Raw genomic sequence first — 21,204 nt, 5'->3', positions numbered from 1 at the left:
AAAAAATTATCTGTTCCGTGCCTCAAAAACAGCAATGTGAGCTGAACCGTGAGTTTTGTGATTCGTTTCACCACTATTAATAAATAAACAGATTTGTGAGGTGTTACAAGGTTGCTACCCATTCAGAAGGGGAGGGACACAAAGAGACAGAGGAAGAGTGAAATGGTGTGGAGGAAGTGTAGGACAGATGCGGTTGAGATACTGGCGTGTTTCCAAAGTCCCATGCGTCGTGGTGCCCCTCCTGCATTTGACTGTGGAAAGTGAAGAGATGCTATTTATAAGCAGCCGTAATGTTTGGTATTTCCTTTGGGGACGGGGTAGGAAGAAGGCATTGTTTTTCTTCACTAACTTTGATTGTTTTTGCTGATTCTTTTTGTTGAAATGTCAAAGTCTTGCTGTTCCATTTATGCATTTCCATTTGTGTTGAGGCAGGCCATTGCATTTCTCACCCCCTTCAGAAAAAAAGGCAATTTGTAATTTGGGTGCACGTAGCTTTGACAGGATGTTTCGGTGTATAGTAGCCCAATGCTCACACCATTAGACTCATTCGATACACTGCAGGGCTCACATTTAACACTGGATTCTGGGACATCAGAAAACAGACTGGAAAATTTAGCTTCAGGGGAATACAAATACCAACATTAGATCACTTCTATGAGCCTGTTCAGCAATAAACAAGAGGATTAGATTCCTCTGGACTTTACAATTTCTATAAAGATGGACTGCACTATGAAATCCATCCAGTACTTAAAGGGACACTCCACTTTTTAAAAAAATATACTCATTTTCCAGCCCCCATAGAGTTAAACATTTGATTTTTACAGTTTTGGAATCCATTCAGCTGATCTCCGGGTCTGGCGCTATAAGTTTTAGCATAGCTTAGCACAATCCATTTGATTAGACCATTAGCATTAGCAAAGAGTTACGATATTTTTACTATTTACTAATTTTCTAGGCAGATATGGCTAGGAACTATACTCTTATTCTGGTATAATAATCAAAGACTTTGCTGCTGTAACATGGCTGCAGGAGGCGCAATGATATTACGCAGCAGCCGAAAATAGTCCACTAAGTAACTTACGTAACTTTCAATGGCAGGGGACTATTTTCGGGCAGTGCGTAGTATCATTGCGCCTGCTGCAGCCATGTTACAGCAGCAAACTCCTTTATTATTACGCCAGAATGAGAGTATAGTTCCTAGCCATATCTACCTAGAAAATCGCAACTTTTAATTTTCTGTCGGTCTTAGTACACGATGTAACTACAGAAGTGTCAAGTTTTAAATAGGAAAAATATCAAAACTCTTTGGTTATTTTTTAGCGCAATGCTAATGGTCTAATCAGATTCAATGGATTGTGCTAAGCTATGCTAAAAGTGGTAGCGCAAACCCGGAGATCAGCTAAATGGATTCCAAAATGGTAAGAATCAAATGTTTAACTCTAGGGGATGTGGAAAATTAATATATTTTAAAAAAGTGGAATGTCCCTTTAAAGGCACCATATTACAGAAAACTTTTCATATTTAAAATAAAGAGTTTTCTGTAGTATGTAGACATACTTTTTGATAGAAATCTTTAATTTATTCCTATGAGAGGGGCATTTTAAAGCTTCAATGAGCAATGGTTATCAAATGGCACTGAGCTATGTGCCAAGTGAATTATTACTGTTTTTGGTAAAACCCTAACACAATTTTTAACCTAAAACAGCATTCAACACAATTCACATCAGCCTCTATGTATGTTTATTCTAGACGACAGGAGATAATCAGCCATCAAACATACAGCTTGGAAAAAAATGTGTTTTAACACAGTGTGCTATAGATAGCATTCCACGACCGGATACACAAACATATGGGTCGTTGTGTATTCATAATTCATGGATTATGCATGGCATAAATTCTGTATAATCCTGCTGTGCCTGAAGTTGGGTTGTTACTACTGAACCGACAGAATGCGTAGGAGTCTCTGCTCTCCGCACGCCTGATTGAAGAGTGAGTGGCTGGCCTGCCTCATGATTCGCAATCCCTTTTCTTCCTCCTACCTGCATTCCCAACAAAGGAGCTCATATCCATAGAGATTAGCTTTAATGGGCAGAGCTGGGATGTGAGAACGTTCTGTTGTGATTTTTAAAATAAATATGCTAAAGGTAAGGAAGGTTTAGTCATATGAACTTACAGCGAGACAGTGTTTCTTTTAGTCATAAATGAGTCGGAGGCAGATGATGCATGCGATGAAATATGGATTTCAGACACTACTACTGTCTCTGCATGTCACAGCCCGCCAAGTATTTAAGTATTATTAAAATGAAAAAAAAAATACCTTATTTGCTGCAATCTTGTGCATTAAGCACCAGTACTCACTCTTTTAAAGAAAGATTTTTCATTAAAATCTTTTGTCAAACTTTCTTTTTCTTTGAAAATGACTTTACTGTGCTGCTGTAAACTAGACCTAGATATTCACCAATAATGCCCACCATGATTGACCCTTCACAATCTATTTGCGTAATTCCAAATAGGGAAAAAGTCCCACCCTGTATCCCGTTTGTAACTCAAAAATACATCATACAAAAATCTATTATTTTATCAATCTTTTTCATAACAAATGAGTTGGGTAAAATATGCGTTTTTTACTGTGGGAAACACTTTTTATATTTTTAAGTTAAAACTGTACAAGAGTGGTACTTTCATGTGTGTATATAATCATACTGTTGAGACGCACCCCGCCCTGAGCTTTACCAGCCCCGCAGGATGAGGCTTTGAGATGAGGGTGGATGACGTCACTGACAAGCCTTTGTGCCATATGAGGTCACTGCATGCGCAAACACATGTATAAGGAGGACACACACGGCGTCTGGCTTTTAACAATCACTGTGGGAGCCTCCCTCAATCAGCTGCTGCAGGAAACTCCTGACCTCTCACCCGCCTCCACATACACGCCAGCGCAACCCATCAATCCCATATGCTCACCTCTGGAGCAGCTGCGGGCCCTGACCTGTCCTAAAACATTCTAGGCTGCCTTGCTGTCTACTTAGACAACCTCCCAACTAGTGCACCACACTAACAAACACTTACATTTATGCATTTGACATATGCAAAACAGCTTACAACTTTTGCCTGTTTACAACTTTTTCAAGTTACTGTACTTTTATCAATTTCAATGTTTCCCACAGGATTTTGAGAGACTTGTGGCGGTGATGACGTCACACTCTAATTAGCATATATGTGACGTCATCACGTGTTTGCGTTTGATCCGGTTTGATCGAGTGTTGGCACCTGAAATATGTTTCACTTCTACTCTTTGATCTGTCACGTTATATTGCATTTTAACACAACTGATTGCTATTATTTACATATTATCAGTTCTGTTGTCAGACATAAAATGAGCAGACTATAGCCCTATTCGGATGGGATTAGTTTTACGGTTGTAGATGGCGTAATGTAATTTTACCACAGGACGTCTGTAATATTGATGGTCAATTCGGACGGGATTAGAAATCTCAGTTAAACATTCAGAAGTGGGAGGGGTAACTCGATTGCGCAGCAGGTCACCTCTCTCGTCGTCATGTGCACGTTGCTTCTTGACATCAACATGACACAGACGCGAAAAACTCGAAACACTGTGTTTAATTTCAGTTTGGGGAGAACGTCAGTTTCAGGAACAGTTCTGTGCCTCTGAGAAGTGAATTTGACTTTTTAAAGTTTGTGTCGTGGTATTCAGGAACTGACTTGCCACTGACTTGTTTTTTCGCCTAGAATACAAGTAAATGCTTAAGCGCTTTTATATTTGAAAGAAACCCGCAAAATAGCAGGAAATTACGAAACGTACGTGTATGTTTACAGCTGGTATATAAATCACCATACATTTACATTGAAGTCTTACTGCTGTTGCTCTTCTCATCAATGTCTTGTTATGAGCCCTTTTTATTTAAATGCGAGTTTAATTGTCGCGTATAGCGCAGACAATTGGGTGCAAATTCAGAAATATGAGAGAATACACAGTAACTGTTACACAAAGTTACTACAAAACACGTGCGCAGGCATATTGCATTATAGAGAGGGAGAGAACGGGTGTGTGTGGGAAACACTAATGCTAACCTTTCGTCAAGTCATCGCCGTCTTCTCTGTCAGTAAAATCTGTGACTGTTGACGTTTACGCGAAAAAGAAAGTATACGGAGGAACGAACATTGAAACACCGCCACCTTTTCACGCTCATGTGAGAGAGAGAGTGAGAGAGAGAGAGAGAGAGAGAGAGAGAGAGAGAGAGAGAGGGGTGCGCGCTGCATGCAACATAGAAAGGGAGGGCGCGCTGGGTGCTTGCAACAATGAATTAAGACGTTTTTAAACAGTAAAATATAAATGTAAATGGGGATCATGAAAAATCTATTTGTGGCGGCCAGCGCTGATTCTGTGGCGGTGCGCCACGAATAAATCAACGTATGGGAAACACTGAATTTTTGTTCCTGTGTATTGAACCCATAAAGGTGATTCTCGCGAAAGTAGACTTATGAGGTGTCACGAAACATTTTGATTAAAAAAGTAAATGCAAAGTAAAAGTATCAAAATAAGAAGCATACAGTTACAAACATCTCTTCATGTAGTATTTTGCACATATGTAGTATATTTCAAATGAACCAATTTTGTTGTTTTTTCCACATTTAAGGGGCAAATTTTCATTACCGCAACGTGTCCATGACTGGATTTGGGTTCTTTGACATGGTTATATTTATAATTAAAAAATCTAAAAAATACAAACCTTCAGTGCATGTTATACTATAAACATCTACAGTAAAGAAACATGTGGTATTTGGTTATCATTGGTAAATGTAGAGACAATAATAAGGAATATAAATGTGTCCAAGACCAATTTTCTCATCCTCCGCAACAATTTTCAATCATTGTTTAAGCCCTCAAGGAACTAACATTTTCAAAACAAAAAAAATTATTGGAAGGGACATAATTGACTGTGACACTCAAGATGGCTAACAGGTAAGCAGTTCTTATTTTTTCTCTCCAGATTAAGATTTTGTTTGTCATAGTACCTAGACAACTTTTTAGTTCTCATTACTGAAACATAAGTTTGTAAATGCATACATTTAATGTAATATCATGTTGCGGTAATGAAATTTTTTGATAATGATAATCTAAAAAATTTGAATAATTCTATAGGAAATAATTTTTAAATCCTCTAAAAAATATGGTTATAGTTAGTTCAGACCTTAATCGTATATGTTCAAAAAAAAAAAAAAATTGGCTTCAAGGGTTTTTTAAAAATTCTGATGCTGGACACCTTCTAAATCTGGATTTCGTGAGAATCACCCAAAATCTTTCTGTTGCTAACTGAATGTTCCTCTAGGTAACAGGAATAGTTACAAAAAAATTTATTAGATTTAAATCAGTGGTTCCCAAATCCAGTCCTCGGGACCCCCCTGCCAGCATGTTTTAGATGTCTCCTTATATGAAACACCTGATTCCACTCATCAGGCTAGGCTGGAAGGAGCTTGATGAGTGGAATCAGGTGTTTCATAAGGAGACATCTAAAACATGCTGGTTGGGGGGTCCCGAGGACTGGATTTGGGAACCACTGATTTAAATAATAGAACTCTATTAGACTCAGCATTGCTGTTAGCCACCTTGGGCTTTTTTATTTACTGATCTTGCCGTAGTAGGTTCTAGGATTGACTTATTTTAAAGGTATACGTAAAATTCTGCCTTAAAATTTGGCCAGTGTCTACTGCGCCTTACAATCCTGCCTCTAAAGGCAACTCTCAAAGTTTTGGAGCAGCAGCATATTGAATAATAGCTGAGGAAGGCTGAAGTTATGGTAATAAGGTATCCATTACATTGATTACCTCATCCAATTACATTGTTGTTTGGATGCCCTAAAAAATCCAACAGGACAACATTTAGAATCATCAGCCTCGTGAGGTATAATAAGATTGTCTAAACCTTCCCAGAACACCCACAATACTATGATTTGAATTGAATGTGTTAGTGGTTTAAGTCTCTATGGAGACCTCTTAGTCACCAAACAGACCACAGCTTATTTTTTGCTCAGCTGCTGTTTGCTGGAGAAAGTTTGGAGAAAGCAGTCTATCTCACGTCCAGCGGCTCACAACTCAGCATTCCTCTCTGGGCACAGCAGGATGGGCAGAAAATCCAATTAAACCTTGTTTTTTTTTCAGAATACACTTAAAAATGTGACATGCAAACAGAAAATGCCACTCAGTAAATGACTAGCATGGAGACCAGAGGCGGCATGAAAGCTTCCTCACGGCACTGTAATCTAAAGCTGGAGTGCTGTCATGGAGAAGCAAGAGGCCACTCACAGATGATGCACTTTCACATTCAGAAACAGTTAAACAAAGCACAGCTGAAAAGAACACAGAGGTCTTGGGAAGTTTTTTGACTTAAACTTTGTAAAATGAAACATGGCGTCTGAAAACATTACAATGCGAGATTGAGGTTCTGTTTCACTTTTTCATTGCCCGTCATTTTGATTGACAGGGTTGTAAGTAAGGGATAATGTATAGGCAGCTGATTGTTATCGCAGAAATAAGTCCTGACAGTGTGATTACCTCAGACAGATGACTTCTTGTTGCAGTTTTGCAATTTTGTTCTGAAGGCTGAACCCAACTTCATGAAGTGTTGCGCAGACCAATCAGCGTGTTTTGAGACAAATGGTTACTAATCGTGTAGCCTGTCGGTCTGCGCAGCACTGCATAAAGTCAAACATCTTTTGGCTAATGTCAAAATGATGACCGCCTTGCCATGACAACCCGTCAATGCCAAAACAATTCAGTAAAGGATGAAAAATACTCTGCTAACGCGACATCTGGCTGAAACTGTAAAATACTTTCATCTCAGACATCTGAGATGTATACAGCAACTTAAAAAGTACTGCAGATGGTATGCAACAATGGATTCAGCCTGCAAATTTGATTATCTGGAGGCTTGGTTGAGACCCAGAACTGCAGAATCATGATTAAAAGACTGCAATATGCCCCCCCCCCCCCAAAAAAAACATGGATTTGTTATATATTTGTTTACTTCTTTTACGTCAATGACAACATTTACAGTTAGCTTTTCCATTAGTGACAATAACAGAAGCCAAACCGAGATGTTTGTGCATTTCTACAGCTCAAATTAAATAGCAGCACGTTGAAACTCATTCATACTGATGTCCTTGTGTGATACCCAAGGGCTCCCTATGAACTATTATATAAATAAAGCATGGGACTACCACAACACCTGCACGTCTTCGGTATTTGGACCTGTGGGTCCTAAATAAAACATGACCGAGAGCATGGGGTCAATGTGCAACACCTTCATTGCATACATTATGACCTTAAATCGAAATACACTCGAGCTGGGTCTGCGAGCAGCACCAGCTAATGCCAAACGACCCAATCAGTGCAGCGCCTGCTACAGTAGGAACCGTGCAAAATGTACCTTTCATGGTTATCTCAGAGCCAGCCAAATTAATCCACAATACGGTCCCCAGCCAGACCTTCTAGAAGCTCCCAAAGGTGCACTACTGTATGTGAGCTGAATTTGATCGATACACGTAATGCATGAAATTTTTACCTTCATGGATAAATAATGGTGTAGTAAGGGTGCATCTACAGTACTTTACACAAAAATGTCACTCTAACTTTGACAACAGGAAGGTTGTAAGCATTACATGTCAGACATGCATTTGTTTCTGTTAATTGTGGTTATTTATGTTCCTTATGGAATGCTGACAACAAAGTAGACTTGGAAAATAACCCAGCCACACCTGCCAGGATCTAACAAACAAAGGTAAGGTTAAACTGTTACATTCTCGACTTAGCAACATCAATGCATTTAAGTGGCATACATAAGTAACTATTATAAGCAATGACAACCAATTTTTACATCATCTATCCTTTGGATTGGTTCTGAGTTCTGGTTGATTAATGTACAATTGGTCACGTCAGACGAAAGATCTGCACATCGGGTTGAATCATGTCAAACGACGCCTGTGATCTGTTCCACAATAGCCTCTGCAAAACAAAGCAATCGAAACAACAGGCTTTCTGAAAGACTTGATTTACTCTTAGGATTTACAGACTTTCACAGCAAGATGAATATTACAATTACGCATAAATGACAAAATGGCAATTTATGGGTCCCTCTGGCCACATAACAGTCAATCACATTTTGTTCATGCGCCAGAGACAACAACAAGCAACACAGTTATGTTCAATTTTGCCCAATTTTAGCCTTTTCTGTACCATCTCATTCTGCTCCTGCTTATTTGTAATTCAGCTGTGTGGAGCACAGCGGTGTAAAAATTGGGATTCTTAAATACAGTGTTTCTGCTCAAAGCTTCGAGTTTGTTTGCTTAGAGAGTTGTAGTCATAATTCATGTTTTTTTAACAGCTAATCTCTTGTGTTTTAGTTGGCAGTGAACTTAGTCTATCCTGAATAGAATATAAATATGTAGGAACATGAAGGGTGTTATTGTGCACTTGCCACTAAACATACCTTTTAAGTATCCTGGTCATAAATGTTAAATGGTTAAGTATTGTAAGTAACGTTAGCCAGCAGCGGCACAAATCATTTCAATCTTCCAAATAATCTTTTCATAATGACAGATGTGAAATGACATTTTAATGACCTTCAACTCAGGGTCTGCCTACAGGGTGTTTTACTGTTAAAGGATTCTGACAGGCCTTGATGAAAGCTTCCACAAAAGAAATATGCTATGTGCTTCGTATTGTACAGAAATGGGTAAAAAAATCACTTACAAATCAAAAACAGCTGAGGCATGAAAACAATTAAAGTCGGGTCATGTGATCCAAATGGATCCAAACAGCTGCTGATAGATTTCTATGTTCTTGAGTGTACAATGATCATGCAGCGATGATACAATTACTACCAACATACATTTCATTACTTTCCTGTAGGCTATTATTATATAGCTTCAAGTAAAAAAAGAAATATTTAATTTAATTCTGTTTTCAAATATATATCACAAAAAGCAGAAACTACCACTTTCAGACTACAAAACAAGGTACAAGAAGTTGTCAGCTGTAGCATATATAATTATATACAGGTACTTCCGTTGTACTGTAATTAGTTTGTTTACAATGAATTTAAAATATATGCATTTTAATATCATCTTAATTATTTTTTATTGATTTTACTTCTCTTTCATAATATTCATAAATAGCTATTGTACCAGCTCAGTTTCACCGATAAAACATATCAACAGTTAGCCTATAAAAATTACAGTATTTTTTTGAAGGTGCAACAAATGTTTACGTTATGAGTTCATAATATCTGTGTCTACGTCATCATCCATCATATAAAACACTACAGTGTTAGTCAGTATAACAAAACAGATGTTTGCAGACATCTACTATAACTACGTCGAAATATGGCAAAAAAACAAGTAGGCTGAGCAAAAAACACGACTAAATTTAAAACACAGTGACTACAAAGGCAACATTTTAAGGAATTATTATGTGCGCGCGCAGCATTTTAAGGTGCTCAAAACTATACTGTCTAGGAAGCAAACTAGCTTTGTAATACCTCCAAGCCTGGTTTGAAGAATCACGGCCGGGCAATCGCACGCATTAAAACTTCTCCGCTTTAACTTAAAAAGTATCCCATATAAACTCAAACATGACAACTAAACTAACTCTATAACCGGAATCTAAAGATGTATATGTCCTTGCGTTAAAACCCAACTACTGTAATTCCAGCAGCGCGAGCTGCCCGGATGAGTACTCACATACCAGCTTTAAATGTCGAATACTCTTCTCTTCTGTCATCTTGAAAGAAACCAGAAAACGGGAAACAATAAAAATCTGGGTGTCAGAAAAAAGTAACAATCTGTGTCCGCAGCCGTGTCGACTCAATCCTCGATGCGGTGTGTCTCGAAATGCAACTTTGGAGAAATGAAGAGCGAGCTCGCGGCCAGACAATCGCAGGAAAGCGGCTCCGCCCACCCGTACAGTGTGAACCTCTACCCACAGGCAGAGAGTCTCCCAAATGAGACAGATGCTAGGATGTACTCCGCTTATAGTCATTTAAATGGCAGATTTTTTGTTATTGGCAGTCATTATTCACAAGAGGAGGCTCCTGCGTCTCTATTCGATATGTGTGAAGCATAATGTGAATTATGGATTTTACGGTCGACTGAGGAATGGAAATTAGAAGCCATGACCCATTTGTAAATCTCGCATAACTACAGTATATGTCTGTGGAAAGCTCGTATGTGAGTAAATTATTAAGAAGAAATCAGCAGGGGTAAAAATATGCTACAAAGAAATTAACCTATATGTGAGTTATGCAAATTTACTGTAGGCTATGCACTTCTCAGTTAAAGTCCTGACTGACATGTATGCTGAATATCTTCTGGAACAATGACAAATATCTAAAAAGCCATTATACCAAACAAATAACTTCAATGCAATCCAAGAATTTACTAAATACACAATCTAACAGTTGGCGTTTATTAGCAACATCCTGATATTCGGCTAAGCAATGTGAACCTTATTTAACTGCATGGTCATCTGCAATTTATTTCCTGTTTTAATGGAAAAAAACATAGACAGTTTAAAGTAGAAACATGGATGTTAGACTATACAAAGATGTTAAATTATTAGTAGATTTCCTTTTGATTGGATCACGGTGAGATAAGATCAGTCTGTCATACCATGCTCTTAACTTATTACTGGTGATGTACCCATAAACAATCACTATTGATTGGTAGTCTAGGATACTAGTCCATAAATACAGTGCAGTTGCTGCCTAATGTCACATAAAAAAATCACAGTGCAGAAATCAAGGGCACTTGCTCTTCCAGATTTAAGAGTTTGATGGACCCTTTAGCACAGCTTTTCTCAGTTAGAGATTCCTAAATGTGCCATCTATAATATTGGACCATTTTGTTGTTAATGTCAAAAGTAGTTTGACAGGCTAAAGGCTTTTTTAAAACTTTGTTGCAAAAATGAAAGTTTAAAAATAGTGTTTTGTACTGTATATGAAGTGAACTGTTTGCGGCTTAGTAAACTGAAAACCTCTGTGGTCATACAGTTAAAGACAATGTTTTTTTTCTGAATGCCTACTGTCACGTGACACACCTATCATAGAAGGAAAACCTGTCAGACTCGTAAAGCTTATTCCTTTTGGAGCAGAGATAATATGTTAAAAAACATTACAGCAATGTAAATGTCTATGGTCATCTGACGAAATGCAAAAAATGTGTTTTGTAATAGCTGCCTCCTTTAAGAGGCAGTAAATCAATTTGGGCTTCCTTGGAGTGCAGTATATTTTTTAAGGCGTTCTAACAAAATTGTGTCTTGAAGCCTCAGCCGTTGCGCGGCCTGAATGTTTTTGAGACATTCCTGTCTGTCTTTTTAAAACATTTATTTCAGCGAGTGAAGTATTATAAGCCGTTCATCAACAGTTTGAGGCCCCTGGGTGAAAGAATGAGGGTAAAACTTTAGCTGACAGGAAGCACAGTGACACAAGGGCTGCTTACGTAACAAATAATCATCAGCACATCAGCATGAATAACCAGGGGGAAACGCATCGTCGCCCCTCTTTAACTCAGTCTGTTGACTGTCTGTGGTGGGCGACACGCTGCATGACAAGCTGCCTCCACACGCCCTCTTGCATCGGAAACACGGTGAGACGGATCGGTTTCCAACTTAAAGATGTTAATGGAACTTTCAAACAGACTTGATTGATGGATGTTCCGAAACGTTCAACTGTCTGGGAGGCGGGATTAGGTAGAAACGATCCAATCAAAAGCAAATGTAACGGAGACCAGCTGTAGTGAGTAAAAGCTGTGCAGTAAAGTAAACCTCACTCCCTGACCTCAAGAGGCTATGAGCTGTGGTCTTAAGCATCCTTGTTAGAGCGCCCTGACTGCCTCCCGGACCGATCAAAGGTTGGAGTCCCACCCGGTGCGGGTGCGAGTATGACTGGTTTAACAATCCCAAAGAAGAAACAATAAATTAGAAAAAACTACTGAACATTTCATTGTATGTTATTCTTGTCTTTCTAGCATTCAGCACAATCTTAGAGGAATTCGTATTGTACGGTAATTCATTGAGGTATCTAGTGTAAATTATATCATACAAAAACATATCGTATGATTAGTAGAAAAAGCAATAATAAAACCATGCCCATAAACCTGTTACTGGAGAGAAAGCAGACCACACAACAACGTACGAATGAGATTGTACAAATTTGCCTCTTAAAGGGATAGTTCACCTTAAAGGTGCAGTGTGTAATTTTAAGAAAGATCTCTTGACAGAAATGCATAATAATATACAAAACTATATTATCAGTGGTGTATAAAGACCTTTCATAATGAACCGTGTGTTTATTGCCTTAGAATGAGATGTTTTATATACATACACAGAGGGCCCCCTTACATGGAAGCCGCCATTTTGTGCAGCCATGTTTCTACAGAAGCCCTTAAAGGAGCATTTCACCCGTAGAAACATTGATCTTTATTGAAAGTGTGTCATATTTGCAGTCAAAATGTAACATACATTTCGAATTTGGTGCCTATTTGACCGAGAAAAGGGGTGTTTGTTGTCTCACCCCCTCAACAAAGACATTGCACTTCCTTCTTTCAATGATGCAAAATGACGATTTTTACATCATTGAAAGAAGGAAGTGCAACACTGAAATCTGTATTTCTCCTGTCTCAGTGGGAACTGAGAAAATGATGCACGACCATTCAAAAACATGAATTGGGTTCTAATTATACAAAGCTTAATGCAAACGGGTGAAGTGTCCCTTTAACAGACAAACGTTTTTACTAAGTTTTCTCCAACGATGACATGTTTGTCCGGTGGCGGCTACCGTAGCTTCTCTATGTGTTTCATAAGCAAGAGGTGAGCAGTGGACTGAGTCGTTGGTTGCAATTCCCAACCTCACCACTAGATGCCGCTAAAATTTACACACTGCACCTTTAAAATATAAATTCTGTCATCATTTACTCATCCTTATGTTGTTTTAAACCTGTATAAATTTCTTTTTTCTGATGAACACAAAAGAAGATATTTTGAGAAATGAGGGTAAACACACAGCAGATAGTGACCATCGACTTCCATAGTAGGAATAAAAAATATGATGGAATTTAATGGGCTCTGTCAACTGTGTGCTTTACCATCATTTATCAAAATATTTTCTTCATTTATCACAATGCTTCCAAAATATTTTTTACTACTATGATTTATTACTATTATTTATCACCTTAAAATTAAAATTCTGTCATCATTTAAACCTGCATGAATTTCTTTTTTAGGGGCTGTCCACACGGAGACGCGAATCACTGTATACGTTTCGTCCACACGGATCCGGCATTTTGGGAGACGAATCTGAAATCGACACCCTTGCGGTTTCGTGTGTACAGCCAATCCGTATATTTTGTGAAGCGAAATCACATGTTGGCAGCATCACACGTAACAGCAACAACAATAATGGAGGACTACATGATTGTGTTCGTGCTACAGAAGCTACTAAGCCTACTAGGTTTATTACAGCAAAATCTATTGCTTCTATGCAATTGTGGTGAGCAAGCGATAATGGACAACACCATACGCCTAGATCCACCACGGAAGACAACCAGGAGAAAGACAAAAAGAGGCTTTTGCTCTTGAAGTTGTTGCGTTTGCCATCACTTCTTCTTCTTGGTTCGTATACGGCGCGCAAGGTTATGCGCATGCTCAAAGTCTTCTTCTCCGCGTATAGTGTATATCTGTGGCAGAAGTACAGCGCCCCATACTGGTCTGGCATATATACTACACCGCTTTCAGTCGGTTTCAGTGGTTTCATTTGTGCGCAGATATTTCTTGAGAAGACGCCGTATTTATGGATTATTTTTTTTAGAACAAGGAAAAAAATGATCGGATAGGGAATGCACCGGCTTCGTGTGGACAAAGCCTTAGTTAAGTTATGAATTGGTGTGAGATTGTGTTAGAAGTAGCCAAATCCACAGGAAGCTGTGGTGCCTATTGATGGTAGAGTTCTGGTTGGTTTAAAAATCCTCCTCCTCCTTCATATGAAAGTTTGGGTTAAACCACAACATGTGCACTAAACCACTGATACAACTTTCCGACTCTTTACAAAGTGCATCTGTTCCTATTTTTGTTTACTTTCAACATCTGATTAGCGCTGTGTAGTTTCCCACAAGTTTCTTGAACAACCAAGTGAAGCTGCTTGCTTTTTCTATTTGCCTGTTTTTTTTTTCTGGTGTCATTAAAATTGTAGAAGCTACTAACACACCATATCAAAACTGTTTAAGTTAAAAATAGGCACAGGTTCATTGTATGTTCCAATTAAAATCTTTCTAGTTAGTATTTGTCTTAATCATTAACAAATTAGACTTTTTTTACAGTCTAACTTTATATTATATTCACTCATATATATCTAGATATATAATCATGCGTAAAAGCAGGGTTTTAGTCTGCATATTTCTGTAGGCCTATACTGTATATTGCCGGTACCACTCGACATAAGGTTAAGTGTTGGTTATGCAAAGACCCGAACTACGTTCTGCTTAACAGCTTTTACAATGCAGAAGAGAGCGATAACAATAAACCGACTTAAATTGTTTTCTAGTTTAATTAAGCAGTTGCTGCATAGGCATTTATGCAAATTTCGACATAAACACCTAATTTTAACTACTATGAGGTAATGGATTGTGAAGCAATGTGAACTTAAACACAACCAAAGAATATGACCACAGGCTTCCACTATAAATGATGGGAAAATACCCAGGAAAAGGTGTGTATTTTTCTATATACAAAAAACATGTTGCTTTGTGTCCTGGTTATAAAACACTAGCCAAGCTCAATTCTCAGTAAAGCTGCAAAAACAGTAAAGACAGACTATATTGTTGTTGTTGCTGTGTATGTTGTTATTTTCAGTAGAACAAATACGTATTGTTTCTGACGCAGATGTGGAGCTCTAATACACAGACTCTATTACTATCATACATAGATGCCTTCACACTGACTAACCAAATTTAACTGCCAGAAATATCAGTGCTACCTCCGCCTTCCCTAGAGATATTCCTCAGTATGCATTACCTCATTCACATACCCATAACTCAGACCCTAACATTTGCTATGTCCTAAATCATGACATATCTATACAAAACAAAATAACTGATCCATCTTTCCCATGAAGACGTTTAAAGGGGTCATGCTATGCTTTTTAACTCTTAAAATCCACTTAAAATGTTTGAACAAAAAAAGTAATATTTTAATATTTTATTTTGACCGTGTGTCACCTGCTTTGTGATACTTTGCAATTTAGTTTTGCTGTTGCTTGTTTTTTTAACTACAATACAGCGACAAGTAAAGAGTTCAGATGTAAAACCCTCTAAGTGCATCTGACATGTTTTTTTGTAAATGATCATTTTATCTTTTTATCAGGCTCTTATGTTAAGGTCCAATCATTTCACTTTAATGGCAATGAAAATGTTATTAGTTCTGAAATGCTTTATCTTCACAAATGTCACTTTAATCATTAACAAAACTGACTCTCTTTTGCTACAAAACCCTCTAAGTCATGGGTCTTCAACGGGGAACCTTGGGGTAGTATTACTGGGGGTCAGAAACATTGCAAATGATCAAAGTTGCATCTATTTTTAAATGTTTTTTTTTAATGCTACCTCACGGATTTATTGTATATGATGACTCTGTACCTGTGGATGTGGTGGGATGAGAAACATTTTTAAGTAATGCTTAAAAAAACTGACGCTGTCCAAGTGCTGAAACGTGCGGAGAGCTGTTTGTAAATTCTTTATCCCGTTTGTTTCAAATAAAGTATTTTTAGAGTACAAACCTTTTCTTACATACTTGTAAATTATTTTTTGATGATATTGGATAGCCATACATTTAAAGCAAATAAAAGCCTGCTTTTTTACTTCTGTGACTAAATGAAAACCGGTTTTAAAGGTTTTAATAAAAAAAAACAATTTCAATACATGTGAAAAACAACACAATTATTTAACATTAAAATATTTAACATCTTAAACTGGGGATCTTCTTTCTCCGCTTAGTTTTTCAGTTTACAAAGTCCGTCCTCTAAATAGGGATTAGACATAGCGTCAGCGCAACTGGCTTTTAAAGGGGATGAGAGCTGAGACTCTCATTGGTTTATTGCACGTTACGCCCAAAATACTCCAATTACTCATTAAAAAAGGACCAACCCTTTTCGACCATGCGCTCGGCGCACAAACCATTTTTCCCGTCGTTAAATTACCAAAAGTGGATTCGGGCACGCCCATTTAGACCATGCGCTGTGCGCTTTAGACAATGCGCTTAGATCGTTAAAATAGGACCCCATATGTTTGAGCTGGCGACTGGTCTTAAATCATCTGCATGTACAACTTCAATAGATGCAACAGCCTGTTTATGTCTTATCCATTAAAAGATACATACAATATAGTTCTCATTTTTTATCCGCTTCAAAAAATCATACTTACTCGTGTAACTACTCATGAAACAGTCTTTAAATAGGGAAAACATGGAAGTGTTTGGTGGCTTCTAAATTTATCCCTGTTTGGATCCCAAGCAATGAATGGGGCTCAGCTAAATGCTAACACATTCACAACGAGCTCTACAAAGATTAAGTGCACACACTGAAAAAAGATAGGTATGTATAAATTCAGTTCAGGTAAGAACATAAAGCATTGAAAACGGTGGAGTTTTCCTTTAAAAATGGGAAATGCAAAAAAGTGGAATTGATTACAATGCACCACGAGAATGTATTAAATACACAACCTAACAGTTGGAATTTATTAGCAACATCCAGATATTCAGCTAAGCAATCTGAATCCAGTTTCACTAAGTGAACAAGTATTTCTTGCTTTTCTGAAAGACACAATTAGCAAACTGCAGGAGAAGCACAAATGCCAAACAGTAAAAGTATTACCGGTCCCCTGTGGAGTTGATCATGCTGGGAAAAGGCCGGTCTGTCCTACACTCTCAACTAACTGAGGTATGATGCACAAACACTCAAGCATACGATCAAAACAAACAATCGTTAAATGCAACCTAGACTGCTAGTCCAGAAATATAGTAGAGTTACAATCTCATGGCTCTCTAGTGCCAAAATAATATAGCTCGCACTTACAACAGAGTTCAAACAAGTGTGCTTTCGTTTGGGGATCATTACAGTATTGCTGAGTCTGCATGTAAATACCTATACAGATATGTAATGTTTTTTTATGGAGAATAAAGTTATGCAAGTTTAAAATAATATTTATAAGTGAACTGTAACTTTAAATGATCTCAATGCAAATCCACCAGAGGCATGAAATGACTTCAGTCTGACATAAAAATGAGAGATAGACGGTGATTATTGAATTGGGTAATACCATTATTGCTTTTGCTTTAAAACTGATTTACAGAACGGCAGTAAAGAAAATAATCGAAGAAAGTAAAAGGTTAGAACAATAATGATTAACAAATGAAATAATTAGGATATATGGCTCGTGCCTACCACAGAGCCAACAGTCATTAGGGATTGCGGAGGACGTGAATTGATTTGAAGACTTCAAGTCCTCCATTTAATTCAGACGTACACCCTTAAATAGATTTAGTACAAACGCAGAGCCCGAAAATAAAAGCTTTTCCTTTTAAGCCACAGCCGCACTGCTCTGCATGAGTGGCTAGCTCGACATGTTGTCTTGAACTAGCCTAAGTTTCTGTCGCTGGCTGTCAGAAAGGATAAGATCACGGGTGGTATTAAATGGTGTGCTAAGGGCCATCTCATCGCCCACTGCTCGAGAGCAGATGATTGCAGAAGGCAGTGATTTGTTTTATGAGGATGGAAAAGCTTGCTTGCCTGTGAAACGCAACAGGAATTTAAGTGTAATACAAGTTGTAAAATAAATAATGACTGGGCTACTGCATTAAACTCTGTCATACATTCTCGCCAGACAAAAGTAGATGAGCTCATGTAATAACTAGCTTCAGGACATGTTGACACAAGGAAGCCGCATCAAAGTCCTTTTAGGGAAGTTACGCTACTCAGCGGCCATGTTTATGACACCTCTGGGCAGTTATTTCAGTCATGCAAGACTAAAGTCCTATGTACTTGAATAGGGAAAGTCAGATGTCTTTAAACTGCATGCTAAAAAACAACATATTTCTGACCAACAATTAAAGGGATAGTTCACCCAAAAATGAAAATAATGTCATTAATGACTCACCCTTATGTCGTTTCAAACTCGTTAGACCTCCGTTCGTTTTCAGAACACAGTTTGAGATGTTTTATATTTAGTCTGGGAGCTTGTTGACCCTTCATTGAAAATCTATGTACGTTATACTGTCTATGTCCAGAAGGTAATAAAAACATCGGTAGCACTTTATTTTACAGTACGTGTACTTACCTTGTACATATATGGTAAATAAGTTGTACTTACCGACAAATGTGTGGTACTTACTTTTAGGTACCTACATGGTAATTAATTGGTATCATTACTGTACTTACCAGTGGTACATACTTGGTAGTTATTATGTAAATCTAGATAAGTACTGGGTAATAACAGATACATACTTATAGTGTAGGTATACTGTAACTAACGGGAACATTACTGTACTTACAAATAAATGTACAATATAAGTATTTAGTATTTACAGGCAAGTTAGGGTAAATGACAGATATTTATAGTGTACATATATGATAACTAATATCAAACACTTCTTAAAAATTGTATATACACAATAAGTGTGTACTAGTGAATGTACCCAGTAGTTAATGCATATGATAGTCAATAGTTGGGTTTGCCTCACAGTGACATGTATATGATGCTATATCTTAGGTGGTAGGTCCTATGTAATAACTGTTTAAAAAGCAACACTTTATTTTACAGTCCTGTATCCATGCAGGTACCATGGATGTACTAGTGAATGTACCCAGTAGTTAATGCGTATTATAGTCAATAGTTGGGTTTGCCTCACAGTGACATGTATATGATGCTATATCTTAGGTGGTAGGTCCTATGTAATAACTGTTTAAAAAGCAACACTTTATTTTACAGTCCTGTATCCATGCAGGTACCATGGATGTACTAGTGAATGTACCCAGTAGTTAATGCGTATTATAGTCAATAGTTGGGTTTGCCTCACAGTGACATGTATATGATGCTATATCTTAGGTGGTAGGTCCTATGTAATAACTGTTTAAAAAGCAACACTTTATTTTACAGTCCTGTATCCATGCAGGTACCATGGATGTACTAGTGAATGTACCCAGTAGTTAATGCGTATTATAGTCAATAGTTGGGTTTGCCTCACAGTGACATGTATATGATGCTATATCTTAGGTGGTAGGTCCTATGTAATAACTGTGTAAAAAGCAACACTTTATTTTACAGTCCTGTTTCCATGAAGTAACCATGGACATACTACTGAATGTAACCAGTAGTTAATGCATACGGTTATTTAATGCTTGGTTAAAAGGACAAATATATTGAGTACCAAAATGGCATATCAGTAATGTTTGTTCTTAGTTATAATATACGTATGGTATAAGTATGGTATAAGTATAACTTACCACACACTTATTTGTAAGTACAGTAGTGTTTCTTGTTAGTTACAGTATACATACACCATATGTGCCAGTCATTAACTTACACTGGCCTACAGGTACCACACACTTATCATGTATATACAATTTGTAAGTACAGTAGTGTTTCTGGTTAGTTACAGTATACATACACTATGTATGTATCTGTTATTTCTAAAGTTACATAATAACTACCAAGTATGTACCACTAGTAAGTACAGTAATGATACCAATGAATTACCATGTAGATACCTAAAAGTAAGTTCCACACATTTGCGGGTAAGTACAACTTATTTACCATATATGTACAAGGTAAATACACGTACTGTAAAATAAAGTGCTACCAAAACATCATTAAAGTAGTCCATGTGACATCACTGGGTCAGTTAAAATGTGTTGAAGCATTGAAAATACATTTTGGTCCAAAAATAACAAAACGAATGAGTTTATTTAGCATTTTCTTCTCTTCGGCATCTGTTGTGAAGCGCATGCATGCGCGAGACTAAAGTCATGTGACTGCAGTGACGCAGATGATGTGTTATCCTCAGACATGTTTGCGAAGTTTTTTTTTCAAACTTACAGCGTGCGTCTCCCTCAGACTGTAAACGAAGCCCGGGCGCACAAAAAAAAACAGCTGGGGCGCACCAGATAACACGTCAGCCGCGTCATACGTCATCTACATTCCTGCAGTCACGTGACTTTAGTCTCGCGTATGCGCTTCACAACAGACGCAGAAGAGAAGACAATGCTGAATAAAGTCATATGTTTTTATTTTTGGACCAAAAAGTATTTTCGCTGCTTCAACACATTCTAACTGACCCACTGATGTCACATAGACTACTTTGATGAAGTTTCATTACCTTTCTGGACATGGACAGTATACCGTACATAGATTTTTAATGAGGGGTCAACTAGCTATCGGACTAAATATAAAACATCTTAAACTGTGTTCTGAAGATGAACGGAGGTCTTACGAGTTTGGAACCACATAAGGGTGAGTCATTAATGACATTATTTTTATTTTTGGGTGAACTATCCCTTTAAACCTGACATTAACTCTTTCACCGCCATTGACGAGATATCTCGTCAATTAAAAGAAAACGATTCCTCGCAAATGACGAGATTTTCCGTCTTTCCGCTATTATCCACCAGGTGGTGCCCTTCCGCAACTTTTTAAACCCGGTATTTAAACCCGGAAGTATTGCCCTATGGCAAGTGGCTGCATGTCCGTGTCTATTTTAAAGATCGCTCTGAATGGGATCTCTATGAAAAGTCGGTCACAAAAATCGAATTATCTCTGCTTTTTGCTCAAAATGTGGTGTTTTTGCAGAAACCTACCCATATTCAAAAGCTGATTACAAAAAAAACCACTGAAGGTAGGATGAAACGTTTTTTTTGTTTGAAAGCAGAGGGTCTGTTCTTTCATTTGGTATATTGTATGTTTATATATTTAAAGAAGAACATTTTCTGGAAGGCATTAAACTTTGGTGAAAATCATGAAAAACGCTGGCGCTGGCTGGCAACTTTTTTTTAAAAACGCTGGCGGTGAAACACTTTTTCAGCACTTGGCATGCACCTCATGTAAGTCTGTATAGAGCCCCTCCTCCAGAGAATTGTTAGTCTTTATTGAT

The 21,204-nt window shown here is 37.7% G+C and overlaps 1 protein-coding gene across 5 annotated transcripts in view; it reads right to left on the bottom strand.

The window, feature by feature from the left end:
• The window catches only part of mid2 (midline 2), a 155,072-nt gene that overhangs the window by 78,398 nt on the left and 55,470 nt on the right, over window positions 1-21,204 (bottom strand). For 2 of the 5 annotated variants that reach the window (XM_065266466.2, XM_065266465.2), the window contains exon 1: window positions 9,763-9,994. The exons of 2 other annotated variants lie outside the window; for them this stretch is intronic. The gene's annotated coding sequence lies outside the window, so the exon portion shown is untranslated. Of the gene's footprint in view, window positions 1-9,762; window positions 9,995-21,204 lie in introns of those variants that run through there. One more of the 5 variants, XM_065266469.2, reaches the window with a different exon arrangement.

This window comes from Paramisgurnus dabryanus, chromosome 16, assembly GCF_030506205.2.
Source record: "Paramisgurnus dabryanus chromosome 16, PD_genome_1.1, whole genome shotgun sequence".
NCBI classification, from domain to species: Eukaryota; Metazoa; Chordata; class Actinopteri; order Cypriniformes; family Cobitidae; genus Paramisgurnus; species Paramisgurnus dabryanus.
Note: the sequence above shows the minus strand (reverse complement) of the source record. Positions and strands in the feature narration are given on the sequence as shown.